Consider the following 12,410-nt stretch of genomic DNA (forward strand, 5'->3'; position numbering starts at 1 on the left):
TTAAAGTAGTAAAGGAGTTTTGCTATTTAGGAAGTAAAATAACTGATGATGGTCGAAGTAGAGAGGATATAAAATGTAGACTGGCAATGGCAAGGAAAGCGTTTCTGAAGAAGAGAAATTTGTTAACATCGAATATAGATTTAAGTGTCAGGAAGTCATTTCTGAAAATATTTGTTTGGAGTGTAGCCATGTATGGAAGTGAAACATGGACGATAACTAGTTTGGACAAGAAGAGAATAGAGGCTTTCGAAATGTGGTGCTACAGAAGAATACTGAAGATAAGGTGGATAGATCACGTAACTAATGAGGAGGTATTGAATAGGATTGGGGAGAAGAGAAGTTTGTGGCACAACTTGACTAGAAGAAGGGATCGGTTGGTAGGACATGTTTTGAGGCATCAAGGGATCACAAATTTAGCATTGGAGGGCAGTGTGGAGGGTAAAAATCGTAGAGGGAGACCGAGAGATGAGTACACTAAGCAGATTCAGAAGGATGTAGGTTGTAGTAGGTACTGGGAGATGAAGAAGCTTGCACAGGATAGAGTAGCATGGAGAGCTGCATCAAACCAGTCTCAGGACTGAAGACCACAACAACAACAACAACGCGAGAATTTTAGGAAAGTGTGGTGCATCTGTAAAGGAGACCGTGTATTGGATGCTAGCGTGTCCTATTCTTGAGTAATGCTCCAGCATCTAGGAACTACAGCATGCAAGATTAAAGAAAGACTTCAAAGAAATTCAGAGACTGTGTGCTAGATTTGTTATCGGTAGCTTTGAACAACATGCAAGTATTAAGAAGATGCTTTGGAAACTCAAATAGGAATCCCTGGAGTGAAGGCAACATTCTTTTTGAGGAACACTATTGAGAACATTTAAAGAACTGGAATTTGAAACTGACTGTTCTACTGACTGCAGAACAGTTCTTCTGCCACCAACATAAGGAACACAAAAGAGAGAGAGAGAGAGAGAGAGAGAGAGAGAGAGAGAGAGAGAGAGAGAGAGAGAGAGAGTGTGTGTGTGTTCCCTCACAGAATTTGCAAGTGGAACAAAGGAGGAAATGACTAGTAGTGGTACAGGGTATTCTCTGCCACCCACTGCACGGTGACTTGCAGAATTTGTAGATGTAGTGTCCTCTTGTGTCTGGTGGAAACTGACGTCAGAACCGTGATGTCAAAACAGTGGGCACCTATTTCTTTGTTCAGTGCCTGGAGCTACGCAGCTGAGGTGAGAAATCTTCTTTGTCTGTCAAAGGAGGGCACTCCCACGGAGTCTCCTATGTCCCCATTGGTTTGTCTGGTGTTGTACCCTTAGCAACGAGCCATGTAATAAACATGGGAGACCTTTGGCCACGACTGGTGAGGCTGCTTCTCACTCATTGGCAAGCGACAACTGGCAGTGCTGCCTCTGGCAGTGCTGTGGCTTCTTGAGTAGCCACGACTGGCATAGCGGCGTCTGGCAGTGCTGTGGCTTCTTGAGTAGCCACGACTGGCATAGCGGCGTCTGGCAGTGCTGTGGCTTCTTGAGTAGCCACGACTGGCATAGCGGCGTCTGGCAGTGCTGTGGCTTCTTGAGTAGCCACGACTGGCATAGCGGCGTCTGGCAGTGCTGTGGCTTCTCGAGTAGCCACGACTGGCATAGCGGCAGCCGGATGCTTCTTCCTGGTGTTAGGAAGGGAAAGGCTTTCTTGTATATCTCACGGCGATAGAGCCAGTCAATGGTGGCAAAGCAGTGGGAAGCACCTCGCCACTCACTTCCACAGCTAAGGCTGCGTCTGTGTAATGTCATCTCCGAGTCCCTATTGTGTTCTTATAGTGGTCCACAAACGTACTGGTCCGTGGTAAGTGGGCGGCTGAATGCAGGGATGGGAAAAGCCGACTGGTTAAAAACAAAGCTGATATTTTAATTCTGAATCACCAGTATGTGTTGGTATTTGATTGGTGTTAGTTACAACAGGTCTTTTTCTTCTTTCTTACTAATAACTGGGTAAAGAAACTGGCGTATCACTTTCTCCTGGCATCAGTGCTAAAATTTCTGGTTTTTTAATAAAACTCTTAATAATCGATAGTGCTTATTTGTAAAATTGCCTTTGCTTTGAAATATTGCATTATTATAGAAACTGGGAAAAGTAGTCAGCACTATTTTAATAAGAATGCTTACAGTTAGAAACCAAAAACATGTCTTAAGAATCTACCGAATTGCAGAAACAATCTACCTGTTGACACAGGGCATGGCCTATTAGATGCTGTGCGTGTCCGTGCAATGTGCAAGACTTGTCCCCACATGGTCAGCATCTACATATGTATACCCCACAAGCCACCATATGGTGCACAGCGGAGGGTACCTTGTAGCACCACTAGTCGCTTCCTTTTCTGTTAGACTGGCAAACAGAGTGATGGAGAAACAACTATCCATATGCCTCTGTACAGGCCCTAATTTTTCTTATATTTGTGATCCTTACTCAAAATGTACATTGGTGGCAGTAAAGTCATTATGTAGTTGGTTTCAAACACTGGTTCTCTGAATTTTCTGAACAGCATTCCATCAATCGAACGTCTTTTTCCCTCCAGATATTCACATTTTACTTCCTCAAGCAAATCCATAATATGTGCTAATCGAACTTAATGGTAACAAATACAGCAGCACACCTTTGAAATGCTTCATTTTCTTTCTTTAATCCAGCCTTGTGTGGATGTCGAACTCTCAAGCAGTTACCAGGAATAGCTCACAAGTGTCCAATACCATCTCTCCTTTACAGATGAACCACACAAAAAGCTAAACATTTTCTCTCAAAAGAAGAGAGGAAAGGGAGATCAGAAAGAATGAAAAAATACCAGACACCAAGAAAAAGAACACCACACAAAAAAAATGATTAATCCAACATACCGCCAAGACGGTGAAATGAAAGAAGAATAATCTACGACCACAAAGAAATCACTTTTCATCCACAGATTATACACTGAAAACTGTAGTTGATACAACAAATGTCCTCAGCTTGGTTTCCTTAATTAGTAAGTGAAAAAACTGCGACTCATATTTGTAACGGAACAAACAGATGTTTAATCCAAGTTCTGAACTTCTGACAGATAGAATGAAGAAAAAGTGGACACAAATGAAGCCAAATGAATTCTTTGTCTTTTAGCTATGTCTCAAATTATGACAATAATAAAAAAGTAGTCTTCGTCAGATTACTGGTCAAAACATCCACTTCTGGAAACTCCGATTTTTTCCACTACTACTTTTACGAGATGGATATTTTGTCGTGTTCTGACATAGGTAGGAGAGGGAGAAAAGGGGTTACTGGTCAGTCTGCACTCCCGAGCAGAAGACAGAAGGACAATTCACAGTGAAGGCATTTGATTGTATCTGAGCCCACACTAGAAATGCAGGTGGTGAGACTTGGTAGGGGACTCGTTGTGGAGACTCTTGGACAAACAGGGTTTTGAAATAGTTGTGTATTCCAGACAGGATTAACTAATACACTGGAGGCTAGTTCTAGGGTTAGAAGAAACATGAATAACACTGTTACAACAGAAACCACTGCAGAAGTTCCAGGAGTGGGATGCTAACCACAGTAGAAAACACTAGCAGCATCTTAAGGCAACAACTTAGTTGCAAAACAAAACATACTGAACATGACACTGTTCACTGAGGCACTCCAAGTGAAAGAGCAGACTTATGCGGAGCTGGACTAAGGCTGGAGTCGAGGGACGCAGATTCGGTGCCCAGATCGTCTGACTGAGAACTCCGCCAAAATGCTGAATGTAGGGGTTTTAAAGAATCGCATGGGGGCACTGTTTTTCCCACTTAAAGCCATCCAGCCAATCCCGCAGGTCTCTTGCAGGTGCCTGCCAATCACAGTTTAGTTAGGTCTCCTCCACTGCTCCTAAGGTGGTGATGTTAATGCAGTTGCACTAAGTCCATATTTGGTATCAACATTGTTCAGCTGAAAGCTAAACGTAACTGCTCTGCCAAATAAGGCTTGCAACATTATTGCTGTACGCCATTTAGCCCCGCCCCTCAGATCCCCGGAGTAGGGACTGCTAGGTCAACAGTCTTTTGGCATTTTTGCTCTCTTTCTAACCCTTGTGAGCCTACTGACGTTTTTCTCAGGGCTGGTATCAAGCTGGCTTTATCGCTAATATATGACTGTTGGTTACAAAGTTCTATGGTGGCAACCTACCACGGCATCTAGACGACATATAAAGTTACATGTTAATTCCTCTAAGAGTAACTAGTGCCCTGGGACCACATCTGGGGGCATCTAAATTTTCACAAGGCTCTCCCCTTACGGTTTACTTCACTTAACAATATCTCTCCTAGTTTCATCTGCCCTCAGCATCATCTGCTTCCGCGCCTTGGAGCGTCTGTCCTCCTTTCTCACAGCTTCAAGATAACACTACAGTAGCTAGAAGTAATCAATATATTATAATTTGTCTGTCATATAATTTTTACACTTCAATGTTAATACTGTGAATACAACAGACTACTTGTTCAAACTATGTCTTATTTTGGGCAACTTCCATAAGGTTTTCAAAAAGCATTTACATCCATTTGGAATGCTTTGTGTGGATGAGTCTCTGTTCAAACGGAGACTACGAACAAAACAGCATATCCCAGCAAAGCTAAATAGTTTTGGAATAACAATGTTTTGATCTGCGATGTTCAAACAAATTATTGGATACCTACTGTGGAACTGACAGCTGTCACAAAAAACAATCTTGGGGTCTCTGGAGACATCATCGCAACTCTAACTGAGCCATTTTTGCAGAACGGAGATACATTGTTTGGTGGTAATTAGTACATGTGCCCAGATTGTTCTGCTGGCTGTATGGCAACTAATGCCTGTGGTACTGTACGGCCCAGCATAAAAGACATGCCCAAAATGACAAATTGCAAACTGAGGTCTGTTTCAGGGCTAATGTTGCCAATGAAATGACGTGACCGAAGGGATGCCTACATGCTGTCAGCTTTTCGTTCAGCAGACATTCCAGAGACATCTAAAAGAGACTACAAAACAGGTGTGAAACATACGAAACCTTATGTTCTAACTGATTATAACAAGTCAGTGGGAAGCATTAATCGGAGCGATATGATCATGAAAACTTTAGAAAATGTCAGGAAGAACACCAAATACTACTGAAAAATTTTCTTCCAGTTAACATGCATGAAGTTGTTCAATGCATTTTGTCTGTACAAACTGTCACCTGGTAAGCTGCAGTATGCGATTTTTCAGCTGGACTTTAATCAGGAAACATTGGAAAAATACAAGCTCAACAAAAGGAGACCAAGTGGGGATGGCAGCCGAATTGACATGCTGCAAAGGCTGACTGCTGGACTTCAGCTTTCAAGTCAACTGCCGAAGTATGCAGCATGCGTTGTTAGTAAAAAGAAATACAACAAATGAAAGCAAACAAAAATTTCCTGGAAAGTCTGCAAACAGACACTATGTGAATTTCTGTTTTTTGCTATGTAACATGAAGCGGAAAACATATTCCCTGGTGCTTACACATGTTAACATCGTGTGTCTAAATATTACACCTGTATATTTGTACAAAACCAAAATATAAGCAGTAGGCATTGCATTTGTTTCTGTGTTCTCAAATAATATGTAATTATGCAAACAATGTGTGTAAAATTATTGCAGAAACTGAGTTTGTTTCTATTGTGTCAATTCATTAATAGTGTAAATAATATACCTGTTGTTTTTTGAAATGGAAAAAAAAGAAAATAAAGTTCATTTCTGCAAGTGACAAGATTTCTTATGCATCATTTCGTACAGTTGAAAATTGTGTTAGCTGATGCTGATAATCAGTACCTGGATTAATATGTAAATGCATATTTTCATTTTAAATAATTTTCATTCTATTTGTAGTTTTCTACATAAATCGTGACATTTGGAGGCTGAAAATGTAACTTTCATTTTCCATATTTTGAAAGTTTAGTCGCTATTTGTCCGTATTTCAAAGTTTAGTCGCTATTTGTCTGTATTTCAATGTTTAGTCGCTATTTGTCCGTATTCCAATGTTTAGTCGCTATTTGTCCGTATTTCAATGTTTGGTCGCTATTTGTCCGTATTTCAAAGTTTAGTCCATATTTGTCCGTATTTCAATGTTTAGTCAATATTTGTCCGTATTTTAAAGTTTAGTCAATATTTTGACATCAAAACTGCGTAAATTTCGACATTATGTTATATAAAACTGATCTTTTTGAAGTGTAAAAGCATACAAAACATCATCAAATGACACTACAAAGTGCAATTTTAATATCTGAGCCAAAAACACAAATCACACCATAGCCTAGACTTCAGACAGCCTGCAAGCCTTTTAGTGTCATTTCCCAGGAATGATGGGAAGAGGGAGAGAAGCATAATCTCTTCTGGAGAGTGAAGCACTGAAATGACATTTAATGAAAGGGAGGGGAGGAGCAATTTTCGACATGTCCACTGCTGTCAACATACCCTTCCCTATCAGTCATCTGCTGTAGTGAAAATGTGTCACCAAAGTTACAAGCTTTCGTGAGAACACATTTATAAACACGCTATTATAAAATGTAGTACTGGTCTGTAGTAAGGAGCATGAGATTAAATTAAGGGAGCTAAAACGCAATTTTTTTCAATGGCAAAGGTCGTTGGTACCCTCAATGTCCATGAAATCTACCAGTCAAAGCTAGGCTGGAATGGCTCACTAAGAAGCTTACAGACAGTACCTTATATGGCATCTTCATCATAGATATGTTAAACGATTTCTATTCCTCCACATTTTCTGTTTTGTCATTCAACTGTCTTCTGCATGTAATGCAGAACAATTAGGCCTTACAATCGACCAGGCTAGTTCATCCCAGCAATGTGAACAATAATGCTGCAAGTGTTTTGTTCAATGCACAATGTCTGATGCACACCTCCACAAGCAGTACACTAGCCATACATATGAATTTGCCCCCTCCCCCCCGAAACAAGGCCCACCAAGGGGAACGACTGCAGGGTCCGATTTCCTGGCACCTGACCTACATTGCTGTATAGATTGTTTTTGGAACAATCCCACTAATGGGGACCTTTCCTTCTTAGTGGGAGAAAGACATTTACTATCTCTGTTCATGAATAATTGTGTGCACACAAGGGTGTTGGGGGGGGGGGGGGGGGGAGGGGGGAGGGGGGAGGGGACAGTTGCAGAGAACAGGAGCATATAGCATTTGCTCACAATTTCACTGAAATTCCATTAAATGCAGTACATGACAGGACAGTATGAACAGTGCCCCCCAACCCCCACTTCGAATTCAACGTGTTTGTGCAATATATTCACTTTAACAAATGTCTCGAGTTTTGTGACTTAGTAGGCTTCCCTGGCATAATAAGTCTCTTTCAGTTTGCTGCCAGATACTAAAATCAACTTGATCCAATATTTCAGTGATCCAATTGTTCACCATCTTTGGGAGATGCTCAGAACAGTTCTCAGCAGGACTCAGGAGCAGCGTTCTCCTGAAGATGGCGAACAGTTGAAGTGCTGAAATATTGACTAGAGCTGATTTTAGAATCTGATAGCAAACCCGAAGAGACTTTCCAGTCAACGATATTTCTCTTTAAACTCTGCACTTTCTTTAATACAATGCAAGAAGATGCATCAAAGTTGTAAGATGGCCAACATTGCACGACAGGCGTATCCCAACTAGTGGCAGCTTTAGGCCCATAACCTGTAATGGGGTTAATAATCAATAACCTATAGCCACTACAGCTTTGCGTTGAAAAAACATGAGATGTTCGGAGAATCAAGACACAGGCACAAAAAGTTTTGTTGTATTTTAGGCACATTCTTACTTCATATATGACCACAATGAATTATCATTCAATTAAAAATTTTACCGTCATGCACAGCTGTGCCTGTCAACAAATTAAAGTTAATTTACCATATCTTCCAGTAAATTCTGTCAGTTTCCGTATGCCAGCAACTGAGAAGGTGTGCTAGATGACAGTTATGGACTGGACAGCTACTCACAACTCCAGCGGATTCTCTGACTGGCAAGCACTTTTATTGTGTGTACAGTACCTTGAGATGTCCCTCAGCAGAAAAATGTCTCATTGCAGCAGGTGACACTTATGCTCGGAAAAGTTTACTTAACACAATGAGAAAGCAGTCTAGGAGACACTAGATCTCACCACCTGTAACAAGTGATACCATTCAGTAGATAGAAAGTTTCAAGAACACAAAGTATCATAAAATTAAGAGCATGAATAAATTTATATATCTTGTTGAGGCAATACAAAAGAATGGGTGATGAAGGGGGCCTATCAAGTTATAGAAGGTGGGAATGATTCCCAGCTGAGAAAATATGTTTACAATGAGAAATCTATCTCCCCTGAAGCGAGACTGCACCATTACTTTGAAATTTAGCAGACTAATTATTTTTTCAGCGTTAAGTATTGGTGTCACCTGCACAACTTTCCAGTCCTTAGATATACACTCCTGGAAATGGAAATAAGAACACCGTGAATTCATTGTCCCAGGAAGGGGAAACTTTATTGACACATTCCTGGGGTCAGATACATCACATGATCTCACTGACAGAAGCACAGGCACATAAACACAGCCAACAGAGCATGCACAATGTCGGCACTAGTACAGTGTATATCCACCTTTCGCAACAATGCAGGCTGCTATTCTCCCATGGAGATGATCGTAGAGATGCTGGATGTAGTCCTGTGGAACGGCTTGCCATGCCATTTCCACCTGGCGCCTCAGTTGGACCAGCGTTCGTGCTGGACGTGCAGACCACGTGAGACGACGCTTCATCCAGTCCCAAACATGCTCAATGGGGGACAGATCCGGAGATCTTGCTGGCCAGGGTAGTTGACTTACACCTTCTAGAGCACGTTGGGTGGCACGGGATACATGCGGACGTGCATTGTCCTGTTGGAACAGCAAGTTCCCTTGCCGGTCTAGGAATGGTAGAACGATGGGTTCGATGACGGTTTGGATGTACCGTGCACTATTCAGTGTCCCCTCGACGATCACCAGAGGTGTACGACCAGTGTAGGAGATCGCTCCCCACACCATGATGCCAGGTGTTGGCCCTGTGTGCCTCGGTCATATGCAGTCCTGATTATGGCGCTCACCTGCATGGCGCCAAACACGCATACGACCATCATTGGCACCAAGGCAGAAGCCACTCTCATCGCTGAAGACGACACGTCTCCATTCGTCCCTCCATTCACGCCTGTTGCGACACCACTGGAGGCGGGCTGCACTATGTGGGGGCGTGAGTGGAAGATGGCCTATCGGTGTGCGGGACCGTAGCCCAGCTTCATGGAGATGGTTGCGAATGGTCCTCGCTGATACCCCAGGAGCAACAGTGTCCCTAATTTGCTGGGAAGTGGTGGTGCGGTCCCCTACGGCACTGCGTAGGATCCTACGGTCTTGGCGTGCATCCGTGCGTCGCTGCGGTCCGGCCCCAGGTCGACGGGCACGTGCACCTTCCGCCGACCACTGGTGACAACATCGATGTACTGTGGAGACCTCACGCCCCACGTGTTGAGCAATTCGGCGGTACGTCCTCCCGCATGCCCACTATACACCCTCGCTCGAAGTCCGTCAACTGCACATACGGTTCACGTCCACACTGTCGCGGCATGCTACCAGTGTTAAAGACTGCAATGGAGCTCCGTATGCCACGGCAAACTGGCTGACACTGACGGCGGCGGTGCACAAATGCTGCGCAGCTAGCGCCATTCGACGGCCAACACCGCGGTTCCTGGTGTGTCCGCTGTGCCGTGCGTGTGATCATTGCTTGTACAGCCCTCTCGCAGTGTCCGGAGCAAGTATGGTGGGTCTGACACACCGGTGTCAATGTGTTCTTTTTCCATTTCCAGGAGTGTAGATCTTTGATAAAGCGATTATACACGATTCATAAATACAAAGTTTTTTAATAGGCATTAATGTAACTGGTGTACACTCTGGACTGGAAGACTACAATTGTAACATGGTAATGTGTATACAGAGCCAAATGCATGAATTAATTAAGAGAGGAAGCGTGCAAAAGAGGAAGCGTGCAAAAGAGGAAGCGTGCAAAAGAGGAAGCGTGCAAAAGAGGAAGCGTGCAAAAGAGGAAGCGTGGAAAAGAGGAAAAATATTGGACCTGATGAAATACTGTGGTGAATAGTGGAACAGGATGAATAATATGTACAAGTAAACTGAACAACTAGATGTTGCAAACTCCCAAAATGAGAGAATGCAGAGTGGAAAAACATATGCGAGGATTTTTGACAATGTCAACCAGAAAAAATTTCCGCTCGTGCAAGTGGCTCCTAGAAATCTGATGTGATCTTAATGTAGCAAATAACAAATTTATGGAAAATAATTTATTTGGACAGATAAAAAATCGACTCACCAAGCCGTGGCAGAACACACATGTGAGGGTTGTAATTAGGCAAACTTCCGGAGCCAGTAGCTCCTTCTTCAGGCAGAAGTGTTGAAGGGAAAGGAAAGGGGTAAAGGGAAAGGACTGAATAGGTCTAGGAAAAGGGTTAGAGATTTCGAGAAAGTTGCCCAGAACTACAGATCAGGCTAGACTTACCACACGGGATGAGAAAAAAGGTCTTTCCTTCTCATCCTCTGCGGTAAGTCTACCCTGACACACAGTTCTGGGCGACTTTCCCGAAATTAAGCTTTTTCCTAGACCCCTCCAGTCCTTACCCTTCACCCCTCTTTCTACCCCTTCAACACTTCAGCCTGAAGGAGCCACTGGCTCCAAAAGCTTGCCTAATTACAACCATCATGTGTGTGTTCTGCCACCCCTTAGTAGATTTTTTGTCTATCCAATTAAATTATTTTGTTAAAAATTGTTTTCGTCATTACAAAATTTTGGTTGGTTGGGTGTGGGATTGAAGGGACCAGACTGCTAAGGTCATCGGTCCCTTGTTCCACGATAAAATCACACGAAATAAAAACTGTCAGTCGTTAAAAATGGAGAACTGAGACAAGGGACGACACAATACAAGAAAGACAGACAAAGACCAGACAAACGGAACTAAAATCACACCGAGTGCGAAGGTGGTTGGCCGACCATGAAAATAAGGAAAAGCCAACCACCAAATGACATTAAAACCCACAGTTTAAAACCACAGGCCAAAGGCCCAAGTCAATACAGGAAATAAAAGAACAAACACTCAAATCATACGATAAAAACCCCCTGCCCGAATAAAACTCAACACGAGGTCCGCCATAGCAACGTCATCACATAAAAGGGCAGGGAGGGTATCAGGCAGCGCAAACGTCTGCCTGAGTCCTGTTAAAAGCGGGCAGTCCACCAAAATGTGGACCACCGTCAGAGCTGCCCCGCAGCGACATAGCGGTGGGTCCTCCCGGCGCAACAAATGGCCGTGCGTCAGCCACGTGTGGCCAACGCGCAGCCGGCAGAGGATGACAGAGTCCTTCCGAGAGGCCCGCATGGAGGAGCGCCACACACCGGTCGTCTCCTTCACCGCCCGAAGTTTGTTGGGCGTGGGCAGGGTGCGCCACTCGTCACCCCAGGCACCAAGCACTTTCTGGCGCAAAAGCGACAGGAGATCACACTCCATAAGGCCGAGTTCCAGAGCCGGTGAACTCACTGCCTGTTTAGCCAGCGTGTCAACCCGCTCATTGCCCGGGATGCCGACATGACCTGGGGTCCAAACAAAGACCACGGAGCGGCCGCAACGGGCAAGAGCATGGAGCGACTCGTGGATGGCCATCACCAGACGGGAACGAGGAAAGCACTGGTCAAGAGCTCATAAACCACTCAGGGAGTCACTACAGATGACAAAGGACTCACCTGAGCGGGAGCGGATATACTCTAGGGCGCGATAGATGGCAACCAACTCGGCAGTGTATACACTGTTCCCGGGTGCCAGCGACTGTTGCTCACAATGATCCTCTAGAGTAAGAGCGTAACCAGTGCGACCAGAGACCATCGAACCGTCGGTATAGGCCACGGCATATTCGGGAAATTCGGCAAGGAGAGAAACAAAGTGGCGGCGGCGGGCCGGAGGAGGGACCGAGTCTTTCAGACCCTGTGCCAAATCCAGCCGAATGCATGGTCGGCGCACACACCAAGGGGGCAGACGGAGATTGGCCCGGAAAACAGGCGGGAGAGGAAAAAACTCAATCCCACACAGTAGAGCCCGGAGGCGAACCGCGATCGTACACCCTGACCGGGGCCGCCTGTCTGGAAGATGGACGATCGAGTGCGGGAACAGGAGACGGTAGTTGGGATGCCCTGGCATGCTACAAACGTGGGCAGCATAAGCAGCCAGAAGTCGGTTGCGCCGGATCCGCAATGGAGGAACACCAGCCTCCACAGGTAAGCTGTCAACAGGGCTTGTCCGAAATGCTCCTGTGGCGAGTCGGATCCCGCAGTGATGGATGGGATCCAGCAATTGCAATG

General features: G+C 44.5%; 1 long non-coding RNA gene across 1 annotated transcript in view; it reads right to left on the reverse strand.

Annotated features, from left to right (window-relative positions):
- Nucleotides 1-12,410, reverse strand: part of LOC126272527 (uncharacterized) — a 78,996-nt gene that overhangs the window by 33,506 nt on the left and 33,080 nt on the right. The window contains exon 2 of the long non-coding RNA XR_007549235.1: nt 8,039-8,151. This is a non-coding gene — a long non-coding RNA (uncharacterized LOC126272527). The remainder of the gene's footprint in view (nt 1-8,038; nt 8,152-12,410) is intronic.

Source organism: Schistocerca gregaria, chromosome 5 (genome assembly GCF_023897955.1).
Source record: "Schistocerca gregaria isolate iqSchGreg1 chromosome 5, iqSchGreg1.2, whole genome shotgun sequence".
Classification (NCBI taxonomy): Eukaryota; Metazoa; Arthropoda; class Insecta; order Orthoptera; family Acrididae; genus Schistocerca; species Schistocerca gregaria.